This window comes from Callithrix jacchus, chromosome 5 (assembly GCF_049354715.1).
Source record: "Callithrix jacchus isolate 240 chromosome 5, calJac240_pri, whole genome shotgun sequence".
NCBI classification, from domain to species: domain Eukaryota; kingdom Metazoa; phylum Chordata; class Mammalia; order Primates; family Cebidae; genus Callithrix; species Callithrix jacchus.
In genome coordinates this window covers 64,493,043-64,512,014 of record NC_133506.1, presented here as the reverse complement: position 1 = coordinate 64,512,014, position 18,972 = coordinate 64,493,043, and the positions used below count along the sequence as shown (strand labels likewise).

The 18,972-nt window shown below is 44.6% G+C and overlaps 1 pseudogene; it reads right to left on the bottom strand.

Moving 5' to 3' along the window:
- Positions 1–3,214: 3,214 nt before the first annotated feature.
- On the bottom strand, positions 3,215–15,704 carry LOC100401883 (NACHT, LRR and PYD domains-containing protein 9 pseudogene; annotated as a pseudogene).
- Positions 15,705–18,972: the final 3,268 nt, after the last annotated feature.

Genomic DNA, 18,972 nt, shown 5'->3' with positions numbered 1-18,972 from the left:
AAAATCTCTGAGTATTTGCTTGTTCACAAAGGGTTTTATTTTTCCTTCACTTCTTAAGCTCAGTTTGGCTGGATATGAAGTTCTGGGTTGAAAGTTCTTTTCTTTAAGGATGTTGAATATTGGTCCCCACTGGCTTGTAGGATTTCTGCCAAGAGATCTGCTGTGAGTCTGATGGGCTTCCCTTTGTGGGTAACCCGACCTTTCTCTCTGGCTGCCCTTAGCATTTTCTTCTTCATTTCAACCCTGGTGAATCTGACGATTATGTGCCTTGGGGTTGATCTTCTTGAGGAATATCTTTATGGTGTTCTCTGTATTTCCTGGACTTGAATATTGGCCTTTCTTGCTAGGTTGGGGAAATTTTCCTGGATAATGTCCTGAATAGTATTTTCCAGCTTGGATTCATTCTCTTCATCACATTCAGGTACACCTACCAAACGTAGATTAGGTTTCTTCACATAGTCCCACATTTCTTAGAGACTTTGTTCATTCCTTTTTGCACTTTTTTTCTCTAATCTTGCCTTCTCATTTTATTTCATTGAGTTGATCTTTGATCTCTGATATCCTTTTTTCTGCTTGGCCAATTCGGCTGTTGAAACTTGTGCATGCTTCGCGACGTTCTCGTGTTGTGTTTTTCAGCTCCATCAATTCACTCATATTCTTCTCTAAGTTGTCCATCTTGTTATCATTTCCTCAAATCTTTTTTCAAGGTTCTTAGTTTCTTTGCATTGAGTTAGAACATGTTATTTTAGCTCATGGAAGTTTCTCATTACCCACCTTCTGAAGTCTGATTCTGTCATTTCATCACACTCATTCTCCATCCAGCTTTGTTCCCTTGCTGGTGAGGAGTTGTGATCCCTTGTAGGAGGAGAGGTGTTCTGGTTTCGGGTGTTTTCCTCCTTTTTGCATTTGTTTCTTTGCTGGTTTTTTTTGTGGATTTATCCTCCTGTCGTCTGTGTAGTTGCTGATTTTCAGATTGGGTCTCTGAGTGGATGCCCAGATTGTTGATGATGAGTTATTTCTGTTTCTTAGTTTTCCTTCTAACTGTCTGACCCCTCTGCTTTAGGACTGCTGAGGTCCACTCCAGGCCCTGCTTGCCTGGGGATCACCTGCAGCAGCTGCAGAACAGTAAGGGTTGCTACCAGTTTCTTCTTCTGTTATCTTTGTCCCAGAATGATGCCCACCAAATGTCAGTCTGATCAGTCCTTTGTGAGGTGACTCTTTGGATATGCAGGGGTCAGAGAGCTGCTTGAGGAGACAGTCTGTTCTTTATAGGAGCTTAAGTGCTGAGCTGTGAGCTCCATTGTTCATTCAGAGCTGCTAGGCATGTACGTTTAAGTCTGCTGCAGCAGAAGTCATAAACCCCTTTTTTTCCCCAGGTGCTTTTACCTGGGGCCTTAGGGCCTTATTTATGAGTATCTGTTGTGCTGCTGCCTTTTTTTTTTCAGGGCTGCCCTGCCCAGCAAGGAGGTAGCCTAATCACTGTCTGCCTGCAGAGGGTTTGCTGAGCTGCTGTGGGCTCTGCTCTTCTGCCCTGTGAACTTCCTTGCAGTCCTGTTCATATGGGTGTGGTTAGAACTGCCTCAGCAATGGTGGCCTGCTTTTGTAATGGCGGACTCTCTCTGTAATGGTGGGTTGCCTCAGCAATGGCAGGCTGCCTCAGCAATGGCGGACTACCTCCATAGGGGTGGATTGCCTCAGTAATGGTGGACGCCGCTCCCCCACAGAGCTGGATCATCCCAGGTTCAGCTGTGCTTGCCATGAAACTCTCAATCCCGAGCATTTCCAATTGCTGGGTTTTTTTTTGGTTTGTTTTTGTGGGGGACCCGCTGAGCTTGTTCACCTGGCTCCCTGCCTCAGAGCTTTTTTTTTTTTTTTTAAGTTGAACAGTTGACTCTCTCCCAAGTGTTCCAGTTGCCTGCTGAAAGGGCACCGGGATCTGTGTGATTTCCTGTGCGGCAACCCAATGCGCTGGCTGAAACAGCAGCGCTGCCCAGGAATCTCCTGGCCTGGCTTCCTGTTTCGGACCCCAGTTTAATCATATGAATGGGTGAATCTGCCTTCTTGGAGCTCCAATTGCCAGCTTAAAAGGGCAACCAGACCAGAGTATTTTGTACGGAGAACCACCGCACTGGGGCGCCAGCAAAACCACCACGCCGGCCGAAACAGTCACGCTGGCCAAAACAGCCACGCTGGTGACCCATGGGGCTCCTCTGCCTGGGAATCTCCTGGTCTGTGGGCAATAGAGATCGATCTGCAAATGCAGTGTCCACTCACCCTCTGCACTTTCACTGGGATCTGCAATCCTGAGCTGTTCCTAAAGGGCCATCTTGGATCTTCCTCAGGGGAATGCTTTTCAAGCAGCACTGTAACAAGAGCTGATAAAGTTCACAGTCACCAAGGTGTGATTGTTGGGCTGAGGGCAGCCCTCCACAAGAACTGGAGCAAGGTCCTACAACTCCTTTATCAGGAGGAGTGGCTCTTGCCCCAAGCCTGCCATACAGTGGGTGTCTTTACGACACTGAACACTGTCGCCTGGGACATGGATTCTTGTCCTGGCATAACTGTTTTCCCTTAAATCATGCTCTGCACTGTGTCTGCTCCAGACATTCCTCTGACTCTAAGCTGCTTCTTTCTTTTTTTTTTGAAAATGCTTTTTTATTAGACAAGAGAATTGATCAAATCTAAATCTGGACAAACTAGAAAGTTTGGGTACTCGAAATACAATCTATAGACACATTCTAGCATCACTTCTACGTCAGAAGTACCAGGATTGTGGGGCCTGCAAATCCATGTTCCTACACACCAGGACATCCTCTAAGAAAATAAAGCCATGCTTTCCAGAGCATTTAGCACTCATTTAACATGCTTGTTTTTTATAAGTGTCACAAAGTAGGATGGGATTTCTAAAGATAAGGGAATATAGGACCTAGGCCAAGACAATCAGCATATACCTACTGAATCACACTCCATGATCATATTGCTAGAACACTGTCAGGGAGTAGCCCTGAAATCACAGCCCTGCTACTGTGACATGCAGTTACAGGACAGAGGTGCCAGGAGGAGAAGTGCCCATTATGATCAAGGAAAGCCTTTGTGAGAAGACTACTTCAGGGTGCTCCCCATCAGGGGATCATACCCCTGATGCTGTATTCCTCCTCAATCCAAGGTTCATGTGAAATGCTCAGGTGGGGACATTTTTCTTCCAGAGCCATCAGCATCTTCTAAGATTCTTCATCAAAGGCAGATTTCTACAGCCCCAGCATCTGCAGGGCACAGTCCGGGTGGCTCAAAGCCCCACACAGCAACACCACTCCCTCAGGGTCCAAGGTAATTTAGTCAAGGTTCAGGCTCCTCAGCGTTTTGCTGGTGACCAGTGCCACGGCGAGGTCTTCACAGCAGGCATGGGTGATCCAATATATTTGCAGCCCAAGACACTCTAATTTATAGTTAGGATGCTTCAAAGCTTCACCTAACTGTCTCACACCAGTATCTCCTATTTCATTATGCCCAAGTTTCAGGATCTTCAGTTTTTCATTGCTGATGAGAACATCAGTAATGTCCTTACAGTAATCGGAAGTAAGGAAACAAGCCATCAACCACAGCTCCTGTATGCTATGGTCCGGATGCTTCAGCGCTTCACACAGCAACACCACTGCCCTGTCTTCCAGATGATTGGACCCCAGATTGAGGAGGGACAGGGAATTACTGCACTCAAGTCCTTGGGAAATGGCCTCAAAGGAGACACAGGTGAGACAGCAGTACATCAACATCAGCTTCTTGAGGGCACAGTTCGGGTGCTTCAGAGCTTCACACAGAAATGCCATGCCTTCATTCCTCAAGGGATTTTCTACCAAGGAGAGAAGTTTCAGCTTGTTGTTGCAGGCCAGAACAGAGGCAATGTCTTCACAAGCTTCATGGGAGAGGTCACACTTCCCCAGTATCAGCTCTTCTGTCTTGCACATTGGGTGTTTCAGCGTCTCACACAGGTACTTCACTTCGGTATGGCGGAGGCTAGTGCCACACAGGCTCAGAATTTTCAGATGAGGGTTGTGAAGAACAGCCCTAAATAATGTCCCAAGTTAGACATAAAAGTATGCATGAGTTTTTGGAGTTTACAAACAGGCTGAGCCAGCGCTTTGCAAAGTATGGCCAGGAAGGCGTCATCAAAGCTGGTGTTCTCCATGTCTAACATCTGGAAATTCTTGTTCTTACTGAACATTGAGCAAAGCTCCCGTCAATACATGAGCTTCTCATTGTGTTCTGAAACATATCCTGAGTCATTGGGAAAAGTACTCTCCATACACAGGCGAAGTGTAGTTAGATTGTGACAATGCTTCACGCAGAATGAAGCTATTACCAAGTGTTCTATGTTAGCAATATAAATGTAAACTGCTTCAAAGAAATTCATCACTTGTGTTACAAATTCTTTTTCCTGAGTTTCAAATAAAGAACTGAATAATTCCTGGAAACCTACCACTTCCCTGTCAGCTTCACACTGACTGAAACTTTTAAGGCACTGGGCTATTTCCTGATGGAGGTCTTTTGACAGTGGAAAACCAAAGGATGTCTCCAGCATGCTGGCGATTTCTTCTGTGGAAATTCCAAACACAAATACCCTCCATCTGGGTCAAGAAGTTTTGAGGTTAAGCCACACTTGCTCTCACGAGCTGGGTTATGCTTCCAATAGCCAGGTTAGGACTGTTCTTTGGGTCCTTTGAGCAAATAAAACATGGCAGCACAAAACTCTAGAATACATACGTGGATGAAGGTAAAACAGTCACCTGCCTGGGTATGAAGTTTCATACCCACCCACATCAAACCCTCAAACTCAGATAACCCCTTCCTCCAGAGATTCTCACAGCAAAATATAAATGTATGTGTCCACAGTACCTCTGCAGCCAAAGCACTCAGGTTTTACAGTTGGGCTCTGTTCAACTTAGGTGAACTCTGACTTCCTGCTTTTGAAGAGGGGCCCTGCAGGGTAGAACTGGGGCCGAAGATCCTGCCAGCCCATGGTTCAGGCTGACTCTATGGAGCACCAGTCTGTGGCTATGATCAGATGGGTGTTCCAACATTTCTGTGGGTCCTCAAAATAGAAGCCAAGCTGGGTGAGGTGGCTCACACCTGTAATCCCAGCACTTTGGGAGGCTGAGGTGTGCAGATCACTTGAGGTAAGGAGTTCAAGACCAGCCTGGCCAACATAGTAAAACCCCATCTCTACTAAAAGTACAAAAATTAGCCAGGTGTGGTGGCAGGCGCCTGTAATCCCAGCTACTTGGGAGACTGAGGCAGGAGAATTGCTTGAACCCAGGAGGCAGAGGTTGCAGTGAGCCAAGATCACACCACTACACTCCAGCCTGGGTGACAAAGTGAGAGACTCCATCTCAAAACAACAACAAAAAACAAAATAGAAGCTGGATGAGGCCCCGTCTCATCTTGTTTATGCTCTGGAGAGCTTGGCTTGTGACATGTGGGAGCGCTGTCTCTCATTTCCGCCATCTGGGGTGTGATTTTTGGGTCACATCAGATGTTCAGTCTGAAGATGCCTGGGAACCTGAGACATGAGGTTTTAAGCACCATACTTTTTGTTCTGAATGTGTCCAGCTGTTGGGGAAGTTTGTCTTAATAAGAAGTCCCATCTAGAAGGAATTTTTATGGTCTGGCCCTTGTTGCCTGGTTAACCCTGGGAAAGGCCCATTCTAGGAGAGCTGCCCCATGTCATGGGTTAAGGGGTCTGTGATGGGTGTCCCTCAGAAGTGTGTGGCTCACCAGAGGCACCATGTGTGCAAATAACATCTCTAACCATGTGGGGAAACAAGAGTCTCTCGCTTTGCAGGGACATGAATGGAGCCAAAGCCATTATCCTCAGCAAACTAACACAGGAACAGAAAACCAAATACCACATGTTCTCATTTATAAGTGAGAGCTAACCAGTGAGAACACATGGACACAGGGAGGGGAACAACACACACTAGGGCCTGTCTGTAGTGAGGAGGGAGAGTATCAGGATAAATAGCTAATGCGTGTGGGGCTTAATACCTGGTGATGGGTTGATAGGTGCAGTAAATCACCAGGGCACATGTTTACCTATGTAACAAACCTGCATGTCCTGCACATGCATCCTGGAATTTACAACTAAATTAAATTAAATTAAATTTTAAAAAAGAAAGAAAAACAATAGACAAGCAATAGGAACTAATGAATTAATTTTTATTTCATTCCTTCAACCAATAAATACTGTGAGTTAAAATTAAAAAACAAAAGTATCTTGCTACCTAAGCCTATATCAGGGAGTGAATTTTACTGGAGGGATCTTTGGAATTGCCTATTATACACCCTCTGCAGGAAACTAGTCTTTCTTAAATGGTAATAACTTACTCACATCTGGGGCTTTCCATGAGGAGGCTGTGGGATGGAGTTGCCATTAGAATAAGTACATTATTGGAAATTCTAGTCATTAGAGGCCAAAAGATGGATTCTTGAAGTTAGAAAGTTCTCTCAGTTACAAAAAACAGGTTAGATATTTCTTATTCTAAACAACTGTCTTATTTATATTCATGGGAAGATTAAATTAAAAGGCACATAATAGTGTCATGGCTTGCCTTAGAAATCCTCTTGACAAGATTAAAGAGCAAATGTCTGACCTGAAACGAAGCTAAAATCCTTCGTATGCTCCAATTGCCTGCCCTGGGTCCCCTGTGGAGTCTGCAGTGACAGCCACTCCACCTTGCAGTCTTGTAGTTAAAATTCCATACTTTCACTGCCACAGCCTGGGTGCAGGGGCAGTCAGGAAACCAGTCCCTTTTGGTTTGATATTTGTGTGACTTTTGACTCTGTGATGTACCCACGTGTCACTGATCCTTTCCTCCTCCATAGGCAGCTTTTGGTTTTCTGTCTTCTTCTGTCTGAGGCGGTACATGGGGCTCTTAGGCTTTTGTGAGTAGACGGTCAGCTGAAAGGCTGAGACCCTGTAATATATGGCTGGCAGATGTGAGTTGTACCCCATTTGTGGCTAGCAAAACTTTCCCTTCTTTGAGCTGTCTTTGAGGTGGTTCTGGATCTAGTGAGAACTGCTGTGCACCTCTTTGGAGATGCCTCATGTGTCCTTGGTTAAGTCATAATTTTGATTAAGCCTTATTGATTTTGGTGAGCCATCTGGGGGGGGGTTACCTTTGTTTAAAAAAAAAAAGATTCAATGGTCCGATCACCTGTTAATCCCAGCACCTTGGGAGGCTGAGGCAGGAAGATCACTTGGGCCCAGGAGTTCAAGACCAGCCTGGGAAACAAAGTGACATCCTGTCTCTGCAAAAATACAAAAATTAGCCAGGTGTTGTGGCCTATGCCACAAATACAAGCCTCAGGGGGCTGAACTGGGAGGATTTCTTGAGCCAGGGCAGTTGAGGCTGCAGTGAGCTGTGATCATGCCATGCACTGCAGCCTCGGTGCCAGAGTGAGACTCAGTCTCTAAAAAAGCAAAGTTTATCTTCTTTTTGTCTTTTTTGAGACAATCTCACTCTGTCACCTACAATGGAGTGCAGTGGTGTGATCTCAGCTCACTGCAACCTTTGCCTTCAAGGTTCAAGTGATTCTCATTCCTCAGCCTCCCAAGTAGCTGGGATTACAGGCACATGCCATAACTCCTGGCCCTTTTTTTTTTTTTTGTATTTTGACAGAGATGGGGTTTCACCATGTTGGCCAGGTTGGTTTTGAATTCCTGGCCTCAAGTGATCCACCTACTTCAGCCTCCCAAAGTGCTGAAATTACAGGCCTGAGCTACTGTGCCTTGTCATAAGGATAGTTTTTAAGTTGTTGTTGCAATAAAATAGAAGGGCCAGACATTTGTAATCCCAGCACTTTGGGTGGCTGAGGCAGGAGGATCACTTGAGGCCAGGAGTTTGAGACCAACCTGGACAACATAGCAAAACTCCAATCTCTACAAAAAAATAAAAATAAAAAAATTAGCTGGATGTGTTGGTACATGCTTGTAGTCTCAGCTACATCCAGGAGTTGGAGGATGCAGTGTTATGATTGCACCACTACACTCAAGCCTGGGTAACAAAGTGAGACCCTGTCTCTAAAAATAAATATGAAAATGAAAGAAAAGTAAATAAAACAGAAACATCTTCAGAATTTAATTTAGACATTTTTTTGCCTGGGTCTAATTAGGCAGGTTTGTACTGTCTCTGTTAGGCATTTTAAGGTCATAAAACTGAATGGATAGTTGGGCAAAAAAGAAGATAGAAAAATTGCAAGAGGTTCTAAAATGTTTATGAAAATTTTATTTTGTGTGATCAAAACTGAGATTGAACGGATTTATAATATTTTATTAAAACTAGCTTTAGCATTAATACACTGTTATAAAGGTAGAATTTGGTTTTCTCTTTTAAACAAGATTTTATGGTTAAGTCATACTCTTGATCAAGCCTTATTGATTTTGATGAGCCACTTCGTGGGGGGTACCTTTGTTTAAAAAAAAAGATTCAGTGGTCCAATAAGAGACAGTAAATCATTTTGGTTTACCTTGTAAGTAAACTGCACAAAAAATCCCTGGAAAGATGGATTTTGTTTGCTTCATGCTGTCTTCACTAGGTCTTTTGATTGTTTGGGAAACAGAGCCTCCTTTCTATCAAGGAGTAAAAGTTTTTGGTTTTCCAAATCTTTACATTATCACTTGGGATAATCATCACTAATGAATGACTATTACTTTACAGTGGTTTATTATCTGTCCTGTTTTTATCAAGTGTTTTAAACTGTTGATATTTGGAAAACTTCCAAAAATCTAATTTCAAATTATAAAAGTAAGTATAAAAGTAAGTATTCCCAGGCCAGGTGCAGTGGCTCACACTTGTAATCCCAGCACTTTGGGAGGCAGAGGTGGGTGGATCATGAGGTCATGAGATTGAGACCATCCTGGTCAACATGGTGAAACCGCGTCTCTACTAAAAATACAAAAAATTAGGTGGGCATGGTGGCAAGCACCTGTAATCCCAGCTACTCAGGAGGCTGAGGCAGGAGAATTGCCTGAACCCAGAAGGCGGAGGTTGCGGTGAGCTGAGATCACGCCAGTGCACTCCAGCCTGGGTAAGAGTGAAACCCCATCTTAAAAAAAAAAAAAAAAAAGTAAGTATTTTCCATGAAAATCTCCTGGAAGTCCAAGAGCAACATATTAGGCTTATTTGGTATGCAAAAATAATATGGAAACCATGACCAAATAAGAAATTGTATTTAAATTTATTTGAGTGGTAGTTATAAAAATGTGTTATTAATATATGTTCCCAAATGGTATGGGATTACTAAAATTCTGATATGTCTTGGTATATGTTGTCAGTAATAATTATGATTACTATATTAAACTGCTGAGTGTCACAAAAATAACCAAATTTTCTTGTCAATTGTGTCTTTAACCATGGGTATTTTAAGCCTTTTTTTCATCCACAGACAATTATTGTTTTACTTTGACTCTTCTCAGAAAGCAGTTTTGATTTACTGTAGTCAAAAGCTTTCTTCTTCTTCAAGGAAATTTATAAAAAATACCTTGACAAGTACTCTTGGATACAGATTTCTGATAACTTTGAGTATCATTCCATTGAACTATGCAAAAACTTCCAGAACTCTGACAAAAAAAGGTGATGGCTTCCTGAAGATTGCTAACCCAACTTCAAGCAGAACAAGGGTTAATTACATGGGACCGGACTGAATTTTTTTTTCTTGACTTTTTTGGTGTGAAACATTGTGAATTCTTTTTATGCTTTGTTTTCCAGAGTCAAGAAAACCTTTTTTTCTCTTAAGCCATCTGTAGCTTTTTACAATTAAACAAAATTGAAACATTTATCTCTCTCTCTACCAGATTTCTCCAGAATCTGGAAACTATTTGTAAGTATTTTTAATTGATGTCAATATAGTTATTTGCATAAGTTCAATAGAGTTTTTTTTTTTTTAATAACAGGACATAATTGGAGACACTGGCTAGTTTACCAAGGTTTGACTAGAATGGCATATTTTCAGATATGACGAGACGATTTGAAAGAATTCAAGTTGATTTCATAGAGCTAACAAAAATCCTTGTGGAAAGACTGACGTGATACCTTGTCTACACAGTTCCCTTACAAGGTTCTGAACCTTGCAATAAGTAAAGAATGTCACTTTCTGATGGGCCCAAGAACCTCAACATATATTGGGACCTCCAGAGGAGAGGAATTCACCCAGTTTGTACAGGCATTACAGGCACAGTCTGATGGTAAACCCTTGGCTTGGCTTCCTAGCCTTTAGAAGGTTTTAAAAGTCTAATGTGAAATTCCTTATGAAAAACTTCCAGCAAGGCCAACTTAAAAGAATGGCCAATCACTATTCTTTCTGTACTTTACTTAAACAATCAGGTCAATTATAATGAAACTAAAACTTATTTTGTGAACAAATTGGTCTTATTGTGGTTTGTCTTTGTTAGAAATGAGGGACTAGAGAGAGAGAAATTATGTTTCAGAAGAAAACTGTAGTATACCCATTATTAAATTCTAGCCCTGTCAATTGTTTTGCAGTTTTGGTTATTTGTCTACAGCTGGGACTGAATCCTGGATTCTTTTCTGGCTACCGGTCTCCAAGCTAATGTTTTCAAATTTTCTCCTACTTTTCTGACCTGGGTTCACTGGAAATAAAGAACTGTGCTTTCCTTAAAACCCTGCAAATTGATGCTAGAAAACTTGATACAAACTTTGGGAGAAACCATTATAGCAACATTACATGTAAACAGCCAGTTGATGTATAGACTACTCAGAAAGTCTGTTGGAACACCTGCTTCAAACTAATACCCAGTAAAATCTGTCAGATTACCACTGCAATTTGAAGACGCTTCATCAACTCTGGAAAAACTAGTCTATAGACTGTTCAAGACATCAAACTTCATTTTTCTTCTGTTTCCAAAGCAATGTCTCAAGAAGATCCAAGACAAAATATTTAAATTTGCTCTTTTCTGTTCATTCAAATTTGGCATTTCTATTCTTTGCCTATCTCTCATCTAACAAACTCTAACCCAAATCTCTCCAAAGGTATCAACTTGCCTTTTTATATGTGAAACTTTTGAAGTTTCAAAGTGGGGAGTGGAGAAAACCAAAATATTTTATCTCAAAATATACTTTGGTGCATTGGAAAAAAGGACTCTGGAAAAAAAGAGAAAAGGATACTCTGACATATTATGAGATGGCTTTTCAGAGGGCCTGCAGACAGAAAGAGGCCTGAACAGTTGTCTTTTGTTGGAGAGTTGGAAAAGCACCCCACAAATAACAATTTATTTATAAACCATTATGTGTTATCTTAGTCCATTTTGTATTATTACAACAGTGTACCACACAGACTGGGTGATTTATAAAGAAATTTATGTCTCACAGTTCTTGAGGTTGATAGGTCCAGTATTAAGGTGCTGATATCTGGTAAGAGAAGGCTTTCTTGCTGCATCATCCCATGGTGGAAGGTCAAAAAGAGGGGGAAGGAGAGAAGAGGAGAAGAGAAGAGAAGAGAAGAGGGGGGGAGAGAGAGAAAGAAAGAGAGAGAGAGAGAGAGAGAGAGAGAGACCCACTTCCATGATAACTAACCCACTTCCGAGATAAGGGTATCAATCCTTTCCCAAGGGTGGAGCCCTTATGGCCTGATCACCTTTTCTTAAAGATTCCACCTACTTCAGCCCTTTCTCATGGCACCTTTTAATTTAAAAAAATAAAAGGTCCCACTTCTTAACACTGTTGCCTTGGGGACCAAGTTTCCAACACATGCTTTTGGGGACCACTCTCTGACAACAGCAGGTGTCTGGCCCCATTGTGTCTTGCAGTCAACCAAACGGAGCCGGGAAGGAGTCAGAAGGCTTGAGCCACGTGGCCTGTCCAGGCATCACATGAAAGTTGTGTCTGTTTCTCATTGTTGCTATGGCTGAATACCACAAACTGGCTTAAAACCACATATGTTTGTGCTGCACTTCTAGAGGTGAGAAATCCCAAATGGGTCTATCTGGCTAAAGTCATATTGCCTGCAGGGCTGTGGTACTTTCTAGGGGTTCCAGGAGAGACTGTTCCTCACCATCCCAGCTTCTAGAAGCTGCCCACATTCTCTAGCTCACAGCCACATCACTCCAACCTCTGCTTCTACGCCCACCTGTCTTTCTATGAGCTTGCCCTCCTGCCTCCCATGTGTAGGAGCCCTTGTGATCATCTTGGACCTGCAGGTGAGATCTAGGACATTTCTAGAGTGGCACCTCCATGCAGAGGCACATCCCCACTGCCACATATGGAACATGGTCACGGGCTTCAGAGCCTGGGATGGGAACAGCTTTTGGAGGGCATTGCTCTGCCCACCACAGTAATGATGAACTTGGGGCGGCTGCACTTGTCAACATGTTGGTCCATGAGAATTAAAGCCCTAAAGGATTTGACTGGCTCCTGCTCCTCCTCCTGACTCCAGGTAGCAGTGAATCCACAGGAGAGATGGGGATCAGGTGACCTTAGGGTGTGTCCAGCGTCAACTCTAATTGCACCAGTAAGGGAATGGAAGCCTTGAGAAAGTACCAGAATGGTCTCGAAGTCCTCAGCCAGTGTCGGTGACCATGATGCATTCAGATTTCTGTCACTTGTTTTCCAGGCTACAGATTCTTCAATGCACAAAACCAATCACGCGAAGGGACACTCAGTGTCGCTGCTTGCCCTGCTTAGTTTGGCCCAGGATTTCTTGCTGCAAGACAAGCTCCACCTGCAGCTCTGGTAACCCGCCCTTCTCTCCAGGCTCACTCATCTCCCAGGAGGACAATCTGGAAGGGGTCTCGCTGGGGTTGTGAGGCAGGCAGAGGACAGAACCAGCAGCCATGCCTGGTTAGAGAATGCAGCATCCAAAGCAGAGAAAAGGAGTCTGGGTGTCCTCCAAGTCTCAGCCTCTTCAGCCGGCACTGCAGGCTCCCGTGCCCACCTGCCTGGGCCTGCAGCCAACTGAGTGAGTTTCACATCTATTATGCCTCTGGCTGGGCAGGGCCATGGCCTCCTCCTGGCTGAGTGAATGTTTGAAAAACAGACCCGATGCTAACCCATATGTCTAACAGGGTCCTTGAAATCAAGACACAAAAAGAGGAAAAACTCATCAAACTGGAGTTTATGCTCAATTTTTTGTTCACTTGTCACAATATGATGACGATAAAATAAAAGTTTTTTAAGATCTCTCAAACCCAAGGGTGAGGAAACAAATTAAGCCTCAAATGAGGGGTTATATGTGCCAGACAAATTATAGGCCTGGAATTTGGAGGACCAACCCCACCTGGAGCTACCTCTCTGCAGCCCCTTTACTTCCATGGTGACCACCAAGGACTAAGCAGAGATAGGCACCTGCCAGGGCTGTGTTCCTCTGAAAGCCCACCCTGGCCCCTGGGTGACACCCTGAGGGTCCAGTGCTCAGTTCAGCCCTGCAGTCAGCCCAGCACACACCCCACATCCTGATTTGCCTTCCAACAGCCTTGGGCTGGTGACATCTCAACCCAGATTTCCAGCTAGAAAGCCACTTTGGAATCAACACAATCAGACTCCAAGGAGAAGAGAAAAACTCACAGGAATTGCAGTCTGGTGAGAATAAGCTCACTGGATGTCACGATGCACAGACCAGTAAGACCCAAACTGGGCTGCAGCCTGCAGAGGCATGTGGCACACAGCACAGCTTCCTATCAGAGTTCTTACACCTCTGGGCATCTGGTCTGAAACGTCCCCATCTCTGCCATGGTGACCTTCCCTTTGCCAGTGCCCTCCATCCTGCCTCCCTGCCGTGTGCTCAGCCTTGATCCATCAATTACCGTTCTCTCTCCTTTACATGAAACAGTTCTTGGTCATCCACTTCCCGTCAGCCTTTGCAAAAGATCAACTCTAACACAAAAAAGAACTGAAGTTCTTCTACGCACCGCTGACGTGAGTGTAGCAGCTGGAGTGTGAAATCAGAGCTACAAAGGCAGGTGGACTGGTGCATATCTCCAGTGGGTGACAGGGCATCCATGCACATTTCATTATAATTTTTAGACTATAAAAATAGATTCGATGTACCCTACTGAGTGTAAGATATCTTTTCATAGTAACAAGAATTAAACAAAACCGACACCCCACTCCACATAAGCAGTGTAAATTTGGGTTCTTATTTAAGCCTGCTCGGGTTTGAATTCTAGTCAACGGGTAAGAAGCAGCATGATTTTTTTTTTTTTTTTTGATACGAAGTTTCACTCTTGTAGCCCAGGCTGGAGCGCAATGGCACGATCTAGGCTCACTACAACCTCCGCCTCCTGGGTTCAAACAATTCTCCTGCCTCAACCTCCTGAGTAGCTGGGATTACAGGCATGTGCTACCACCCCCAGCTTATTTTTCTATTTTTAGTAGAGATGGGATTTCACCATGTTGGTCAGGCTGGTCCTGAACTCCTGACCTCAGGTGATCCACCCGCCTCTGCCTCCCAAAATGCTGAGACTACAGGCATGAGCCACCACGCTCGGCCCCCTAGCTGGTTTTTTTTTTTTTTTTTTTTTGAGTTGGAGTCTCTCTCTGTTGTCCAGGCTGGAATGCAGTGGCACAATCTTGGCTCACTGCAACTTCTGCCTCCTGGGTTCAAGCAATTCTCCTGCCTTAGCCTCCTTAGAAGCTGAGCTTACAGGTGTGCACCACCATTCCTGGCTAATTTTTGTATTTTTAGTAGAGATGGGGTTTCACTATGTTAGCCAGGTTGGTCTTGAACTCCTGACCTCAGGTGATCCACCCACCTCGGCGTCCCAAAGTGCTGGGATTACAGGGGTGAGCCACCACACACCCAGCCAAAGCAGCATGATTTTGGACAATTACTTAACTCCATTAAGCCTGTTTTCTACCCATAGGATCGAGAGCACCTGTTCCAAACAAACAAAATGTCAGAAGGCACAGCTGTGAGCCAAGCCTTCCTTTTACATGTTCAGAGTGTACATTCTCCACTTTCATCCTAAGATAATATCCCAGTTAATGGAAATAATTATTTTTACTTTCGATTGCTCGTGGCCTTTATAGCAGCCATGCATGAGGACAGCTTCCACCCCACCCATGTTACTAACGCGTACAATTGACCTAAAAAATATCAAGACTGATAATACTCAACAAACAGCCCAGTCCCTGCTTCTCATGTTAGTTAAGAACACACCAACAGGTAACTGGGAGGTTCTTACTAAGTAGCAAATACTCCGGGCCAAATATTCCTCATGGGCAGGGCAGCAATGGTCTCTGCTGCCCTCCCTGCAGTGGGAGGCCTCCTTTGGACTGGTCACTAGTGAACCTGGATCACACCCTCTGAAGCTCTTCCCACAGTCTTCCAAGGCCCCCAGACTTGCCCTGTCCCCTCTCACAGGAGTGCTCTGTCTGCCTGCTGATGCTGGAGGTGCAGGTGGGAGCTGTCTCGGGCCATCTGCCGGGGTCTCTGTCTCCTGGGATCTGCAGGAGAGCATCTTCCTGTAACCTCATCCTGTGTGTCTGCCCATTGGCTCTGCCAACTCACGGGATGACTGACGTGCTCTGGACGAGACACCCATCGGCACAGGTTGGCCTCTTCGTCACGGCAGTCAGGCTTTGTTCTAATTGTGTCACAGGAGCATTGAGTAGGACAGAAGCGGCAACTGTGACCTCCCCGTGGGCCATCAGAGGCACAGGTCTGCCCTGCTTCAGACTACCTGTGGGCAGACCCATGGCTCTCTGACACTCTGCATTTGGAAGCGAGTCTGGAAGAAAAGCTGTGAGGTGAAAGAAGCCTAAAAGGGAGAACTGAAGAAGGGTGAAGGACCTCAGGCCAGGGCCGAGAGGGGACATTGCTATCGTCAGCATGCGGTGGGCTGGAGTAGGGTCTTGTGGATACCCCCACTTGGACTGTGCCTCACTCCTGCACCGTCCCTCAACAGACAGGTGGGGAATGTGACCGCCTGTGCCAAGGTGGGCAGAAAGGGGAGCTGCCTCCTATCAAGGCGTGGGAATTTCCTTCTGTGTAGGGAAGTGGAGAACCTATTATTTTTGCTGCAACAATTTTGTTCCTTCTCGTCTTGTCTCCCTCAAACTGATGCTGGGATTCTGGCCAGAAGGTGCTGTTTCCTGGTTTTCTGTTTTTCCCTGAGCTGGAGTCTCAAGTGACAGGACAGTTCACCAGGCAGACTCCTGAAAAACCCTGGCATGCCTGCACTGCAGACTGATATGGACGGTGCCTGCCCCCACGGGACACATGCCCCTTTCTCTATAGTTACAGTGTCTTCTGGATTCTCATCTTCATGGAGGTCAGGTTTTACCTCTAAGTTATTAATTTTCTTATAACAGCTAGCATCTTGGCAGCAGACTGTGATGTTCCAGTGGTGCTCACACGCCAAGTTCTCAAGGCCTATTGAATTGACCTGAGAAATAAAAATGAAATCCTAAGTCCTCCAACTGACTGATAGAACCGCTCTTGGCCAAGGGGACCCCAGAGAAACCTTAAAAACTGAGCTCCTGGCCATGCTGGGATGGGAGGTCAGACATACTTCAGCATGTCCCTTCCATACTAACGTTTAACCAGAACTCTTTCCTAAGGAGTAAGCAGAAACCAGCTCTGGCAAACAACAAACACAGGACTCAACCTTTAGCCAATCCTTCGAGGCTGTGTTGGGACTCCCGCTACCTCTTTGCAGTTTCGGAGTGACAGTCATCAGCTTCGAGTGCAGCCTTCCTAAAATGGACCACTGTCTCCGAAACCAGTTTTGCCTGGCTCACAGAAGATGCAGTGAGTGGTCTGTGGTCCCTGCGTCACCTTTTGATGTCAGAGGCTAAAAACTCCACCCCCGAGTATGCTAATGCTGCCATTTTTTTAAACACGTGACCCACGAGGAGGCATGAAACTCAGCGGCACATTCACGTTTCTCCTTTCATAAATATTCATTACTCCTCCTCTAGCTTACTGAATATGTGTGTTCGGCCACCCCACTCAGCATAAATTCCTACTCCCTTCACCCTTTCCTCGAAGCACTTGCTCTCGGCAGAGCCAGAGGCTGCACTTCCCCGCCCGTGAGCTGCAGTCCTTCACAAGAATTAAAGCTCTCGGGTGAGAGTCCTTTACAAGAATTAAAGCTCACCTTTAATTAAAGTCCTTCACAAGAATTAAAGCTCTCCGGTTTATCGGGAGACAGCTTTGCTGGTGTTCACACTGCCATCAAGAGCAGTAAGTAGTCAATTCTTAGAAAAATAAAAGTCTAATAAATATTTTTAAAAATCTTTAAGCTCTTAAATATATTTTCAAATAACTTGTCTCCTAATTTGAAAACATAAAACATCACCAAAAACACAGAGGCGCGATAATCCATGTTCGCACACACGTGATCTCGGGAGTTATAAGGATGCAAAGAAAGCCAAACCAGTGTATTTTTGCCATTCTCGCACAGCAATCCACATAGAATACAGCCACTCCTTCACATCCATGCATTCTGCATCCATGGATTAATCCAACGTCAATTCAAAAACATTTGAAAAAAAGAATGATTGTGTCTGTACTAAACATACTTTTTTTCTTGTCATTATTCCCTAAAATATACAATATAACAACTATTTACATAGTATTTACATTATATCAGATATAAGTAATCTAGAGATGATTTAAAGCAAGCTTGTCCAACCTGTGGCTTACCCTCCAACACCAATTTGTAAATTTTCTTTCTTTCTTTCTTTTTTTTTTTTTTTTGAGACAGAGTTTCGCTCTTGTTACCCAGGCTGGAGTGCAATGGCGTGATCTCAGCTCACCGCAACCTCTGCCTCCTGGGTTCAAGCAATTCTCCTGCCTCAGCCTCCCAAGTAGCTGGGACTACAGGCACACACCACCATGTCCAACTAATTTTTGTATTTTTAGTAGAGACGGGGTTTCACCTTGTTGACCAGGATGGTCTTGATCTATTGACCTCGTGATCCACCCACCTCAGCCTCCCAAAGTGCTGGGATTATAGGTGTGAGCCACCGCGCCCAGCCTGTAAATTTTCTTAAAACATTATAAGATTTTTGTGTGTGTGTGATCTTTTAAGGCTCATCAGCTACCATTAGTGTTAGTGTGTTTTATGTGTGACCCAAGACAATTCTTCTTCCACTGTGGCCCAGGAAAACCAAAAGATTGGACACCCCTGATTTAAAGCATGTGGAGGATGTGTGTAGGTTATATGCAAATACTACACTTTCAAGGGACTTGAGCATCTGGTCATTTTGGTGTCCAAATCACCAAAACCCTTCCAGAGGAGAGGTTCTCGGACCAATCCCTTTGAAGATACCAAAGGATAATTGCATTTCTCTGATCACTGGTCACTAAAATGTGTAGTGATTTTTCCACACCAACCACTCCTTCAGCAGATATCAGCTGGGTGTCTCCTCATTCTATTCAATTCTAAAGCTGTCTACTTGGATAGTGTCAGATGTCACAGTTTAAGGGCTCAGCCCCACAAGACTGTCCCTGCCTCAGATGCCAGTCACAAGTAGTAGGTTGTGACCTGTGCTTCTGCCCAACTGGCTGCAAATCAGGGTTCCCAGGAACCCCTCCTCAGGTTTGATTAATTTGCTACAGTGGCTCACAGGGCTCAGGGAAACACCTTACTTATACTTACTCATTTATTACAAGGGATATTTCAAAGGATGAACATGAAGAGGCAGATGGAAGAGGTGCACAAAGTGAGGCATCCGGGAAGGGGCTCAGAGCTCCCACACCCGGCCCAGGCACACCACCCTCCAGGCTCCACCTGTTCAGCTATCTGGAAGCTCTCCAAACCCTGTCTTTGTTAGTTTTCACTGAGGTGATATTACATTGGCATGATTTATCACATCACTTGCAATTGGTGATCAACTCAACCTTCAGCCCCTCTCCTCTTCCCAGAGGTTGGCAGGTGGGGCTGAAAGTCCCACCCCCCCAATCCTGCCTCTGTCTTTCTGGTGACCAACCCCCATCCTGAAGCTCTCTAGGGTCCCC